General features: G+C 41.7%; 1 pseudogene; it reads left to right on the top strand.

Moving 5' to 3' along the window:
* The first annotated feature begins 7,168 nt into the window (after positions 1 to 7,168).
* Positions 7,169 to 10,036, top strand: LOC113882806 (annotated as a pseudogene).
* The last annotated feature ends 2,682 nt before the right edge of the window (positions 10,037 to 12,718 follow it).

Here is a 12,718-nt window from a genome sequence, read left to right as displayed (position 1 = left end):
TGAAGTAATTATTATTTCTAATTGCTTTGGTGGAGTCTTCAGGGTTTTCTACATATCTTCATCTGCAAACAGTGATAATTTTATTTCTTTTTTCGAATTTGGATGCCTTTTATGTCTTTTTCTTCTATGATTGCTGTGGCTAGCATTTATTAGTTAAATAAAAGTGGCAAGAGTGGGCTTCCTTGACTTGATCCTGACCTTAGAGGAAATGCTTTTAGTTTTTTACCATTAAGTATGGTTGTTCTTGGAGAAGGCAGTGGCCACCCCACTCCAGTACTCTTGCCTGGAAAATCCCATGGATGGAGGAGCCTGGTAGGCTGCCGTCCATGGGGTCGCTAAGAGTTGCACACAACTGAGCGACTTCTTTCACTTTTCACTTTCCTGCACTGGAGAAGGAAATGGCAACCCACTCCAGTGTTCTTGCCTGGAGAATCCCAGGGACGGGGGAGCCTGGTGGGCTGCCATCTCTGGGGTCGCACAGAGTCAGACACGACTGAAGCGACTTAGCAGCAGCAGCAGCATGATTGTTCTATGGGTTTGTCATAAATGGCATCTATTGTGTTGAGATATGTTTCCTCTATACCACTGGATTGAGAGTTTATCATAAGTGGGTATTGAATTTTGTCAAAAGACTTTTCTGCATCTATTGAAATAATCATATACTTTTATCATTTTGTTAATTGGTGTATCATGTTGAGTGATTTGTGGGTATTGAGTCATCCTTGCATCATTGGACTAAATCCCACTTGATCATGGTGTATTATTTTAATGTATTATTGAATTCAGCTTCCTAATCTTTTGTTAAAGATTTTTGCATCTATGTTTATTAGGAATGTTGCCCTGTAATTTTCTTTTCTTTCTTTTTTTTTTAAGTGTCTTTGTCAGATTTTAGTATTTTATGAATACTATATCCCCTTATATTTATCCCTTTATTATTATATAATGTCCTTCTTTGTCTTTTATTATAGGCTTTATATTAAAGTCTACTTTGTCTGAAATGAATATTGCTATTCCAACCTTCCATTCATTTCTAATTGCATGGAATATCTTTTTCCAAGTCCTCACTTTCAGTCTCTGTGTGTCTTTAGATATGAAGACAGCCTCTTGCAGGCAGCATATAGGCGGGTCTTGTCTTTTTTATACATTCAGCCATCCTTGTCTTTCGATTGGAGCATTCAGTCCATTTACATTCACAGTGATTATTGTTAGCCATGTACTTATTGCCATCTTGCTAATTATTTTCTGGTAGTTTTGTAGCTCTTTTCTGTACTTTTCTTCTCTTGATCTCTTCCTTGGTGATTTGATGATTGTCTTTAGTGTTAGTTTTGGGTTCCTTTCTCTTTAACTTTTGTATATCTGTTAAAGGTTTTTGACTTGTGGTTACCATAAAGTTCCTAAATATTGACATATATATAAGCTGATAGTCCTTAACTTTGAGTGCATTCTAAAAGCACCATAAATCTTTACTCTACCACCACATCTTACGTTTTTGATGTCTTATTTTACATCTTTAGCTTTGAGTACCCCTTAACTACTTATTGTAGTTATAGTTGACTTTACTGCTTTTGTCATCTAACCTTCATACTGGCTTTTTGAGTGGCTAGTCCACTCCCTTTCCTATTTTTTTACCTTTACCAGGAGTTCTTTTTTTCATATATATATATTTTTTTCTTTTTTCTACTATGGCATTTTCTTTTTTACTTAAAAAAGGCCCTTTAACAAATTATAGTTTAAAATACAATTTACCAAAATTAATACCAACTTACAAAAAGAAGTAGAGTATTGGAGTAGTTTTATATTAATTAATTGAATTTATTATAAAAAACTCCCAGAGAAAACCTCAGCATAAGATGATTTCATTAGTAAATTCTATTAAACATTTAAGAAAGAAATAATATCAATCTTACACAAACTTTTTCAGAACACAAAGGCTAAAGGCACAGTTCCAACTTGTTTTATGAAACCAGCATAACCCTAATGCCAAAGACCTTATATGAATACAAATCAAATTAAACTATACATAAATAAATCATGAAAAACTATGGTTTAATCCCAGGAATACAAAGTTTGTTAACAATTCAAAGACCAATCAGTATAATCCACCATATCCAGGTACTAAAGAAAAAAAAAAAGACTGTCTCAATTGATGCAAAGAAAGCATCTGACAACATTCAATACCCATTCATTATGAAAAAAAAATGTTTGTAACCCTCAGCATATGAGGAGGAACAAAGGAGAATTTGCTTAATTTTATTGTATGTATCTGTAAAAAATTTACAACTACTTAATTCTTAATAGTAAAACACTATACATATTTTCCCTAATATTGGAAAGAAAGTACGTTTCTCTGCTCTTGCCACTTCTATTGTATTGGAGGTCTTTGTCAGTTCAATAAGGGAAGAAAAATAAACACAAGGCACATAAGCTGAAAAGGAAGAACGTATATATACCCTTATTCTTGGATGGCATGATCATTTGTACAGAAAAAACTAGGAATCAACTACAAAAAACAACCCAGATCTAATTTATGAGTTTAACTCTGATTCTCAAAAACTAATGTGTGAGTTTAACTAAGTCATACTAACATACTAACAGCAAATATTGAGAAAGTGAATTTAAAAATAGTCTAATTTACAATACCATCAAAAGCATAAAATTTTGGAATAAATTTCATAAAAGACATGTAAGCCCTCTACAGTGAAAACAACTAAACATTGCAAAAATAATTTAAAGACCTAAATAAATGGAGATATAGACTACATTTATGGATTTAAATTCAATATTGCTAAGATATTAATTCTCCCCACAATGATCTTCCTACAACTCAATGTAAATAGGCTTCTTATAGAAATTGGCTGCTGCTGCTGCTAAGTTGCTTCAATTGTGTCCAACTCTGTGCGACCCCATAGATGGCAGCCCACCAGGCTTCCCCGTCCCTGGGATTCTCCAGGCAAGAACACTGGAGTGGGTTGCCATTTCCTTCTCCAATGCATGAAAGTGAAAAGTGAAAGTGAAGTCGCTCAGTCGTGTCTGACTCTTAGCGACCCCATGGACTGCAGCCCACCAGGCTCCTCCATCCATGGGATTTTCCAGGCAAGAGTACTGGGGTGGGCTGCCATTGCCTTCTCCAATAGAAATTGGCAGGACAATTCTAAAATGTATGTGGAAAAGACAAAGATTTGCAATAGACAAAGCTGGAGCACTTACACTAACTTCAGTTTATTACAAAATTATAGGAATTATGACAGTATGGTGGACTTCTCCGGTGGTACAGTGGATAAGAATCCATCTGCCAATGCAGGGGACATGGGTTCAATCCCTGGTCCAAGAAGATCCCACATGCTGCTAAGCAACTAAGCCTGTGTGCCACAACTACTGAGCCTGCCAGCTGCAGCTACTGAAGTGTGTGCACTTAGAGCCTTTACTCTGCAACAGGAGAAGCCACTGCAGTGAGAAGCCCGTGAACCACAACGAAAAGTAGCCCCTGCTCATGGCAATGAGAGAAAGCCCAGGCACAGTGACAAAGATCCAGCACAGCCAAAAATTATTAAATAAATACATACAAAAATAAAGATAAATAAATAAGCTATGTGTTCTATTAAATAAAAAGACAGTATGGTATCTCCATAAGGGTAGACAAATAGATCCATACAATAGACTAGAAAGTCTAGAAATAGACCAACAGCTAATGATCAACTGGTTTTGACAAAGGGATTAGATAAAGTCAGTGCAGGAAGGCAAGTCTTTACAACAAATATTACTGAAACTACTCACACCCCTCCCTCATACTACACAAAAATTAATCTGAGATGGCTCATTGACCTAAACATCAAAATGAAATTACCAACTGTTTAGAAGAAAATACAGAATATCTTATGATTTAGGGCTAGATGAGCAATAACCATGCAAAAAAACCACACAAAAATTAACAAATTAGGTTTCATCCGAATTAAAACTTCTGTTCATTAAAAGATACCATTAAGAAAACACATAGTTAAGATTTTTATTAAGAATATATAATAAACTCATACAATTTGATAACAAAAATGAAGACAATTTTTCAAGTGGACAAGATGTGAAAAGACACTTTACAATGGTAGTCATACCTATGGCCAGTAAACCCATGAAAAGTGCTCAATATCATTATTCACCAGTCAAGTGAATACTGAAGCCACAAAGAGATACTACTCTACGTCCATTACAGTGGTTCAAAAGTTAAAAGACTGACAATACCAAATATTAGCAAAACTGTATAGAACTCTCATACACTCTTGATGAGAATTCAAAATGGTGCAAATACCTTGGAAAAACATTTGGGCCATTCTTATAAAGTTAAACATGCTGTTTGAATTTCTACTCTTATTTATTGTAAGAAAAGTGAAAACACTGGCTACAAAAAGACTTGTATAAGAATGTTAATCACAGCTCTATTTTTGATAGACAAAAACTGGAAACAGTCCAATGTCCATCAACAGGTGAATGAATAAACAAAGTGCAGTATAACTATAAAATGGAATATAAGCCAGCAAAAAAAGCAATAAAAGAAGTACATACTATTTCTTTCCATTGATGTGAAGTTTTAGAAAGTCATAACTAATCTATGTGAAAAGTGTTTATTATATAATTTGTATGAAATTCTGGAAAGGTAAAATTAAAATATGGTAAGAAGAAGAAGGAGAGGGAGGGGAAGGGAAAAGGGAGGGAGAGGAAGGAAGGGCTTCCCTCATAGCTCAGTTGGTAAAGAATCTGCCTGCAGTGCAGGAGATCCTGGTTCAATTCCTGGGTTGGGAAGATCCCCTGGAAAAGGGAAGGGCTACTCACTCCAGTTTTCTGGCCTGGAGAATTCCATGGACTATAGTCCATGGAGTCATAAAGAGTTGGACACGGCTGAGTGACTTTAACTTCACTTCAAGGAGAAGGAAAGCGGTGGCCTCTTTGAGGGGCAACTGACACGGAAAGATTACTTGGGGTCTAAGGGGACTCCTGGGATGCTGGAAATCTGGATAGTCTGTGGTTCATCTTCCAGGGGGCTGGAAACATTCTATATCTTGATAGGAGAATATTCATTTTAAGTTGTACATTTAAGATTTATACATTTCAACATGCCTTTAAGAATGTTTAAAATTACTATAATTGAAGGCGGTAGAGAGAGGCAGAGATGGCACAAGAATGCTGAGAGTTGCTGTGTGATGGAAGTAGGAAGGTTCATTATATTATGGTGATTATTTTGTATATGTTTGAGATTTTTCATGATAAAAAATTTAAATCAATAAATAAACATAAGAAACTCACTGGCAACCGTTGTCAACTCATGGCCAATCTATTTTATTTTCAACCCCCTTCAACTTCCTTTCCTTCCAGTATGATTCTGTGGCAAATCCATACTGAACCCCTGCTCTGTTGCCAGTGTCTACACTGGGGTTCACATAAACAGCAACAGAAAGGACAGACCAAGTTCTGCTGTCAAGGTATTCAGAAAGTGGCCAGGTAACCCATGAATGAATAAAGCAATTTCAGATAGTGAGGTTACTATGACAATAGAAACCAGTAATGGCAGAGAGTGACTTGGTGGGTGGTCCAGAAGCAGCTCTTTATTGGGGTGGTCAAAGAATGCCTTTCTGAGAGAGTGATGTCTGAGACAAGATTGAATGAGGAGGAAAAGTAGCTGTGGGAAGGATCCTCATTCAAAGCCAAGGGCCTGAGTGGATCTGAGCAGCCCATGTTAAGTGATAGAGAGAAGGCTGGCATGGCAGGAGCAGTAGTGAGTCCCTGGTAGCTCAGCTGGTAAAGAATCCACCAGAAATGCAGGAGACTGGTTTGATTCCTGGGTCAGGAAGATACACTGGAGAAGGGATAGGCTACCCACTCCAGTATTCAAGGGCTTCCCTGATGGCTCAGATGGTAAAGAATCCGCCTGCAGTGTAGGAGACCTGGGTTTGATCCCTGGGTTGGGAAGATCCCCTGGAGGAGGGCATGGGAACCCACTCCAGTATTCTGGCCTGGAGAATCCCATGGTCAGAGGAACCTGGTGGGTAGGTGGGCTACAGTCCATGGAGTCGCAGAGTCAGACACGACTGAGCACCTAAGCACAGCACAGGTGAGACAAGGTGAGGTCTGAGGTGGGACACTGATTAGCCACGTGGGCCCTGGAGAGGATGCCAGGAGCTTGTGTTCCAAGTGCAATGAGGAGCTTGCAGAGGACGCTCCAAGTCCCCCCAAATGATTTACAGTTTAAGAAGGTCACTTTGCCCAGTGAAGAATGGACTGGGAGAAAGGAAGCAGGAAAAGAATGTTGGGGGCCAAGGTAGGGGTGCAAGCAAAAGAAGGGAGGGTGGCCAAGGTGTGGGGAGAAGTGTGTAGTATTGGGATTTGTGAAGCGTGGGGAGCCCTATAGGGGGTGGGAAGAGGAAGCAGGTTCTTGGTGGGGCTGAGAAGGAAGGAGACTGGGCGGGAGGGCCGGTTGTGGGGGGAAGGCAAGGGTGCCTTCTGGGCCCCATGACACCTGAGAAGACAAGTTGTGATGCAAGTAAAGGTCCTGCCCGAAGGATTGGGATACAGGAGTGCAGTGCTCAGAGCAGACAGAAGAGGGACAGCTGAAAGAAAGTGCAATGGGGGCCAGAAGAATGTGCGCACGTGCACATATGGCACAGTTCTCTTCTTCTGCTTTACTGGCTGGTGAAAGAGACGAAGGGACACTGACCCAGGGGAGGGGTTGGATCACTGGGTCAGGAAGATCCCCTAGAGAAGGGAATGGCAACCGACTCCAGTACTCTTACCTGGAGAACCCTACAGACAGAGGGGCCTGAAGGGCTATAGTCCCTGGAGTCGCAGAGTCAGACACCACTGAGCGACCAAGCACGGAGCATTAAACAGATAAGAGAATCTAGAAGTAGCTGCAACTTTATTTTTAAAAACTCATACAGAGAAACTGTCATTTCACCTATGCCATGGGGTTGTGAAGATTACATGAGTTGACATAAATAAGATGCTTTAAAAAGTGCCTGGCACATATTCAGTGTTCACTGCATATTTTTTTAAGCTTCAATTCCAGAAGAAAAAGACTAGTGAGGAATCTTTGCATATCTGGGATCTTTGTCCATCTGGAAAAAAATTCAGTTACATGCTCTACCTCATACTTAAGTGAAAATATATCTCATATGGATTAAAGATGTACATGGAAGAAATCAATCTAGACAAGTATGAGAAAAACATTTGGATGAATAGTCAGTTGTCTAGCTTCAGCATAATAAAGTAACCAAAACAAGACCAGGAGCTGAATGTGGCTCAGATCATGAACTCCTTATTGCCAAATTCAGACTGAAATTGAAGAAAGTAGGGAAAACCACTAGACCATTCAGGTATGACCTAAATCAAATCCCTTATAATTATACAGTGGAAGTGAGAAATAGATTTAAGGGCCTAGATCTGATAGATAGAGTGCCTGATGAACTATGGAATGAGGTTCATGACATTGTACAGGAGACAGGGATCAAGACCATCCCCATGGAAAAGAAATGCAAAAAAGCAAAATGGCTGTCTGAGGAGGCCTTAGAAATAGCTATGAAAAGAAGAGAAGTGAAAAGCAAAGGAGAAAAGGAAAGATATAAACATCTGAATGCAGAGTTCCAAAGAAAAGCAAGAAGAGATAAGAAAGCCTTCCTCAGCGATCAATGCAAAGAAATAGAGGAAAACAACAGAATGGGAAAGACTAGAGATCTCTTCAAGAAAATTAGAGATACCAAGGGGACATTTCATGCAAAGATGAGCTCGATAAAGGACAGAAAGAGTATGAACCTAACAGAAGCAGGAGATATTAAGAAGAGGTGGCAAGAATACACAGAATAACTGTACAAAAAACATCTTCACAACCCAGATAATCACGATGGTGTGATCACTCACCTAGAGCCAGACATTCTGGAATGTGAAGTCAAGTGGGCCTTAGAAAGCATCATTATGGAGGTGATGGAATTCCAGTTGAGCTATTTCAAATCCTGAAAGATGATGCTGTGAAAGTGCTGCACTCAAATGCCAGCAAATTTGGAAAACTCAGCAGTGGCCACAGGACTGGAAAAGGTCAGTTTTCATTCCAATCTCAAAGAAAGGCAATGCCAAAGAATGCTCAAACTACTGCCCAATTGCACTCATCTCACATACTAGTAAAGTAATGCTCAAAAATCTCCAAGCCAGGCTTCAGCAATACGTGAACCATGAACTTCCTGATGTTCAAGCTGGTTTTAAAAAAGGTAGAGGAACCAGAGATCAAATTGCCAACATCTGCTGGATCACTGAAAAAGCAAGAGAGTTCCAGAAAAACATCTATTTCTGCTTTATTGACTATGTCAGAGCCTTTGACTGTGTGGATCACAATAAACTGGAAAATTCTTCAAGAGATGGGAATACCAGACCACCTGACCTGCCTCTTGAGAAATCTGTATGCAGGTCAGGAAGCAACAGTTAGAACTGGACATGGAACAACAGACCGGTTCCAAATAGGAAAAGGAGTACGTCAAGGCTGTATATTGTCACCCTGCTTATTTAACTTATATGCAGAGTACATCATGAGAAACGCTGGACTGGAAGAAACACAAGCTGGAATCAAGATTTCCGGGAGAAATATCAGTAACCTCAGATATGCAGATGACACCACCCTTATGGCAGAAAGTGAAGAGGAACTCAAAAGCCTCTTGATGAAAGTAAAAGTGAAAAAGTTGGCTTAAAGCTCAACATTCAGAAAACGAAGATCATGGCATCCGGTCCCATCACTTCATGGGAAATAGATGGGGAAACAGTGGAAACAGTGTCAGACTTTATCTTTTTGGGCTCCAAAGTCACCGTAGATAGTGACTGCAGCCATGAAATTAAAAGACGCTTACTCCTTGGAAGGAAAGTTATGACCAAACTAGATAGCATATTCAAAAGCAGAGACATTACTTTGCCAACAAAGGTTCATCTAGTCAAGGCTATGGTTTTTCCTGTGGTCACGTATGGATGTGAGAGTTGGACTGTGAAGAAGGCTGAGCGCCAAAGAATTGATGCCTTTGAACTGTGGTGTTGGAGAAGACTCTTGAGAGTCCCTTGGACTGCAAGGAGATCCAACCAGTCCATTTTGAAGGAGATCAGCCCTGGGATTTCTTTGGAAGGAATGATGCTGAAGCTGAAACTCCAGTCCTTTGGCCACCTCATGTGAAGAGTTGACTCATTGGAAAAGACTGTGATGCTGGGAGGGATTGGGGGCAGGAGGAGAAGGGGATGACAGAAGATGAGATGGCTGGATGGCATCAGTGACTCGATGGACGTGGTCTGAGTGAACTCTGGGAGTTGGTGATGGACAGGGAGGCCTGGCGTGCTGTGATTCGTGGATTCGCAAAGAGTCGAACACAACTGAGTGACTGAACTGAACTGAACTGAATACATACTGTTGGAGAAGGAAATGGCAACTCACTCCAGTATTCTTGCCTGGAGAATCCCATGGACAGAGGAACCTATCAAGCTACAGTCCATGGGGTCGTAGAGAGTCGGACACGACTGAGCGACTTCACTTTCACTTTCACTTTAAAGCTATATAGAAAACCCAGACTGACTCATGAAGAGTCTAACCACATATAAAATCTTGGGGGGCAAAATGCTATAAACCTTTCAAGGATAAAAGTTAAGTAAGGAGCTGGATATTGCACGTGCAGATGGCATCACCTGGAATTTGAGAAGCTGCACGAGGGTATTGGAGCCCTGACAATAGGCAAGAACAAACTAAGAGGGGAGAATTCCAGGAATGTATTCCACATAGCCAGCCAAAAAAAGCTTTAAGGTTAAAAATAAAGCAAAACCTGTTACCACTAACCTTAAGAAGATAAACATTGTGAATGATGAAAAAGTTAACAGAGTGAATAAAGCTTTTATAGATATACAAAAGGAACTGGCAAACTTCTCAAAAGGCCTTTCCCTTGAACCCCTACAGAAACAACTGATATCTCAACAGTGTCATGAAAACGTACCAGTTAATGTTGATAAAGCTACAAGATTAATGGCTCACTTGTAATACACTGATGATGCATCAAATTCCCCAAAAAGACCAATAAATTTAATCTTTTATACAAGAAAAAAAAAGTTAAGTAAGGAAACATTGCATCATAAATGACAAGCAGAGGCTGAATTTCACCAAAATACAAAGATTCCCAGAAATTGATAAACAACTCAATGAAGATTACTTTTCACAAAAGAAAATGCAAACCATCAAGAAATAAATTAAAAGAGGTTTTATCTCAGTGGTATTTAAGTAAGCTAATGACCTTCACCTTTTCACCTATCCAATTTGACCCAGCTTTCTCAGATATTGATGCTGGGAGTGTGAATTGCTACAACCTCTCTTGGATGATCTGCTGCTGCTGCTGCTAAGTCGCTTCAGTCATGTCCGACTCTGTGCGACCCCATAGACGGCAGCCCACGAGGCTCCCCCGTCCCTGAGATTCTCCAGGCAAGAACACTGGAGTGGGTTGCCATTGCCTTCTCCAGTGCAGGAAAGTAAAAAGTGAAATCGAAGTCACTGAGTCTTGTCCGACTCTTAGGGACCCCATGGACTGCGGCCCACCAGGCTCCTCCATCCATGGGATTTTCCAGGCAAGAGTACTGGAGTGGGGTACCATTGCTAGGGAATTAAAATATGGATATCATTCCACTCAGTAATTTCTCTTTTAGGAATTCAGACAAAGGAAATAAAAAGCATTAGCATATACAAAATGGCAACCCACTGAATGTTCATTGGAAGGACTGATGCTGAAGTTGCAATATTGTGGCCATCTAATACGAACAGCCAACTCATTGGAAAAGACCTTGATGTTGGGAAAGACTGAAGGCAGGAGGAGAAGGGGATGCAAGAGGATGAGATGGTTGGATGGTATCAACGACTCAATGGACATGAACTTGGGCAAACTCTGGGAGATGGTGAAGGACAGGGAGCCCTGGTGTGCTGCAGTCCATGTGGTTGCAAAGAGTCGGACACAACTTGGTGACAACATTTATAAACTTCAATTCAGTTCAGTTCAGTTCAGTCGCTCAGTCGTGTCCAACTCTCTGCAACCCCATGAATCGCAGCACGCCAGGCCTCCCTGTCTATCACCATCTCCCGGAGTTCACTCAAACTCACATTTATCACTCATCAGCCATGCATCCTCAGGCAAACAACTTACCCTTTCACTGCCTCAGTTTCTTTATTCACTGAATGGTATGGTATGGCATGGCATGTTCAGTTGTGTCTGACTCTTTTCGATCCCATGGACTGTAGCCCTCCAGGCTCCTCTGAGTCGGTGATGCCATCCAGCCATCTCATCCTCTGTCATCCCCTTTTCTTCCTGACCCGAATCCCTCCCAGCATCAGAGTCTTTTCCAATGAGTCAACTCTTCGCATGAGGTGGCCAAAGTACTGGAGTTTCAGCTTTAGCACCATTCCTTCCAAAGAACACCCAGGGCTGATCTCCTTTAGAATGGACTGGTTGGATCTCCTTGCAGTCCAAGGGACTCTCACTACTCAGCTATAAAAAGGAATGAAGTTCTGATATATAATACAAAGTGTATGAACCTCAAAAACACTATATTAAATGGAAGAAGCCTCACCTGAAAGACCCCATGTATGATTCCATTTACTTGAGGTTGGTGGCTCAGTGGTAAAGAATCTGCCTGCTAATGTAGGGGACATGAGTTCCATCCCTGGAGTGGAAAGATCCTACATGCTGTGGAACAACCAAGCTCCAGCACCACAATTACTGAGCTCACCTGCCTCACCTACTGAAGCGGGCAGAACCTAGAGCCCAAACTTGGCAACAAGAGAAGTCACCGCAACGAGAAGCAAACGCATGGGAACTACAGAGTAGCACCCTCCACTTCCCCACTCCCTGCAACTAGAGAAAAGCGTATGCAGCAATGAGGACCCAGCACAGCGAAAATAAAAACAAATTTTAAAAAGCGTTATCAGCGGTTGCCAGGGGCCGGGAGGGAGGGGACAATGCGGAGTAACTCCTAGTGGCGTATGAGGTTTCCCCTACGCTGATACAACTGTTTCCAAACTAGTAACAGTGCAACATTGCAATTGTACTACACATCACTGAGCTGTGTAGTTAGCCTTAAAATGGCTAACGAGTTAGGTGAATTTCACTTCAATTAAAAACAGAAAAAATAAAAATAAAGATAAGCTCGTTAGCGCCCCTGCCAAGAGCAGACTGAACTGGAGACCCCAGCGTTCCCCTTGTTGGCCCCGCGTCCGCCCGCCGCGGCCCAGGTCAGGATCCGGGCTCCCAAGTCTAGAGGCGACGGTGCTGGAGGCGGGCGCATCCTCAGCTCCCGACACTGCCAACCCAGCCCAGTCAAGCTACTCCGCTCAGGCTCCCCTGTGATGTGATCCTCAGACTGAAAAATCTGCCTGCAATTCAGGAGACTCAGGTTCGATCCCTGTGTCGGGAAGATCCCCTGAAGGGAATGGCAACCCATTGCATGGACAGAGGAGCCTGGTGGGCTACTGTCCATAGTCTCTCAAAGAGTGGGACGCGACTGAGCGATTAACATTTTCACTTGACTCCCAGCCCGCGGGGACCAGGCGGAACCCAGGGGCGGGGCCAACGGCGGCGGAAGGGTCGGCCCCTGGAACCCCGCCCGGACGCGGAGGGCCCGGAACCCTTCAGCCGAGGGTGCCTGGCTCCGGAGGACGGTAGGAACCGGACGTCAAAGTACG

The sequence above is a fragment of the Bos indicus x Bos taurus genome, chromosome 24, assembly GCF_003369695.1.
Source record: "Bos indicus x Bos taurus breed Angus x Brahman F1 hybrid chromosome 24, Bos_hybrid_MaternalHap_v2.0, whole genome shotgun sequence".
Taxonomy (NCBI): Eukaryota; Metazoa; Chordata; class Mammalia; order Artiodactyla; family Bovidae; genus Bos; species Bos indicus x Bos taurus.
The sequence above is the reverse complement of the archived record's forward strand: the minus strand, read 5'-3'. Positions and strand labels throughout refer to the sequence as shown.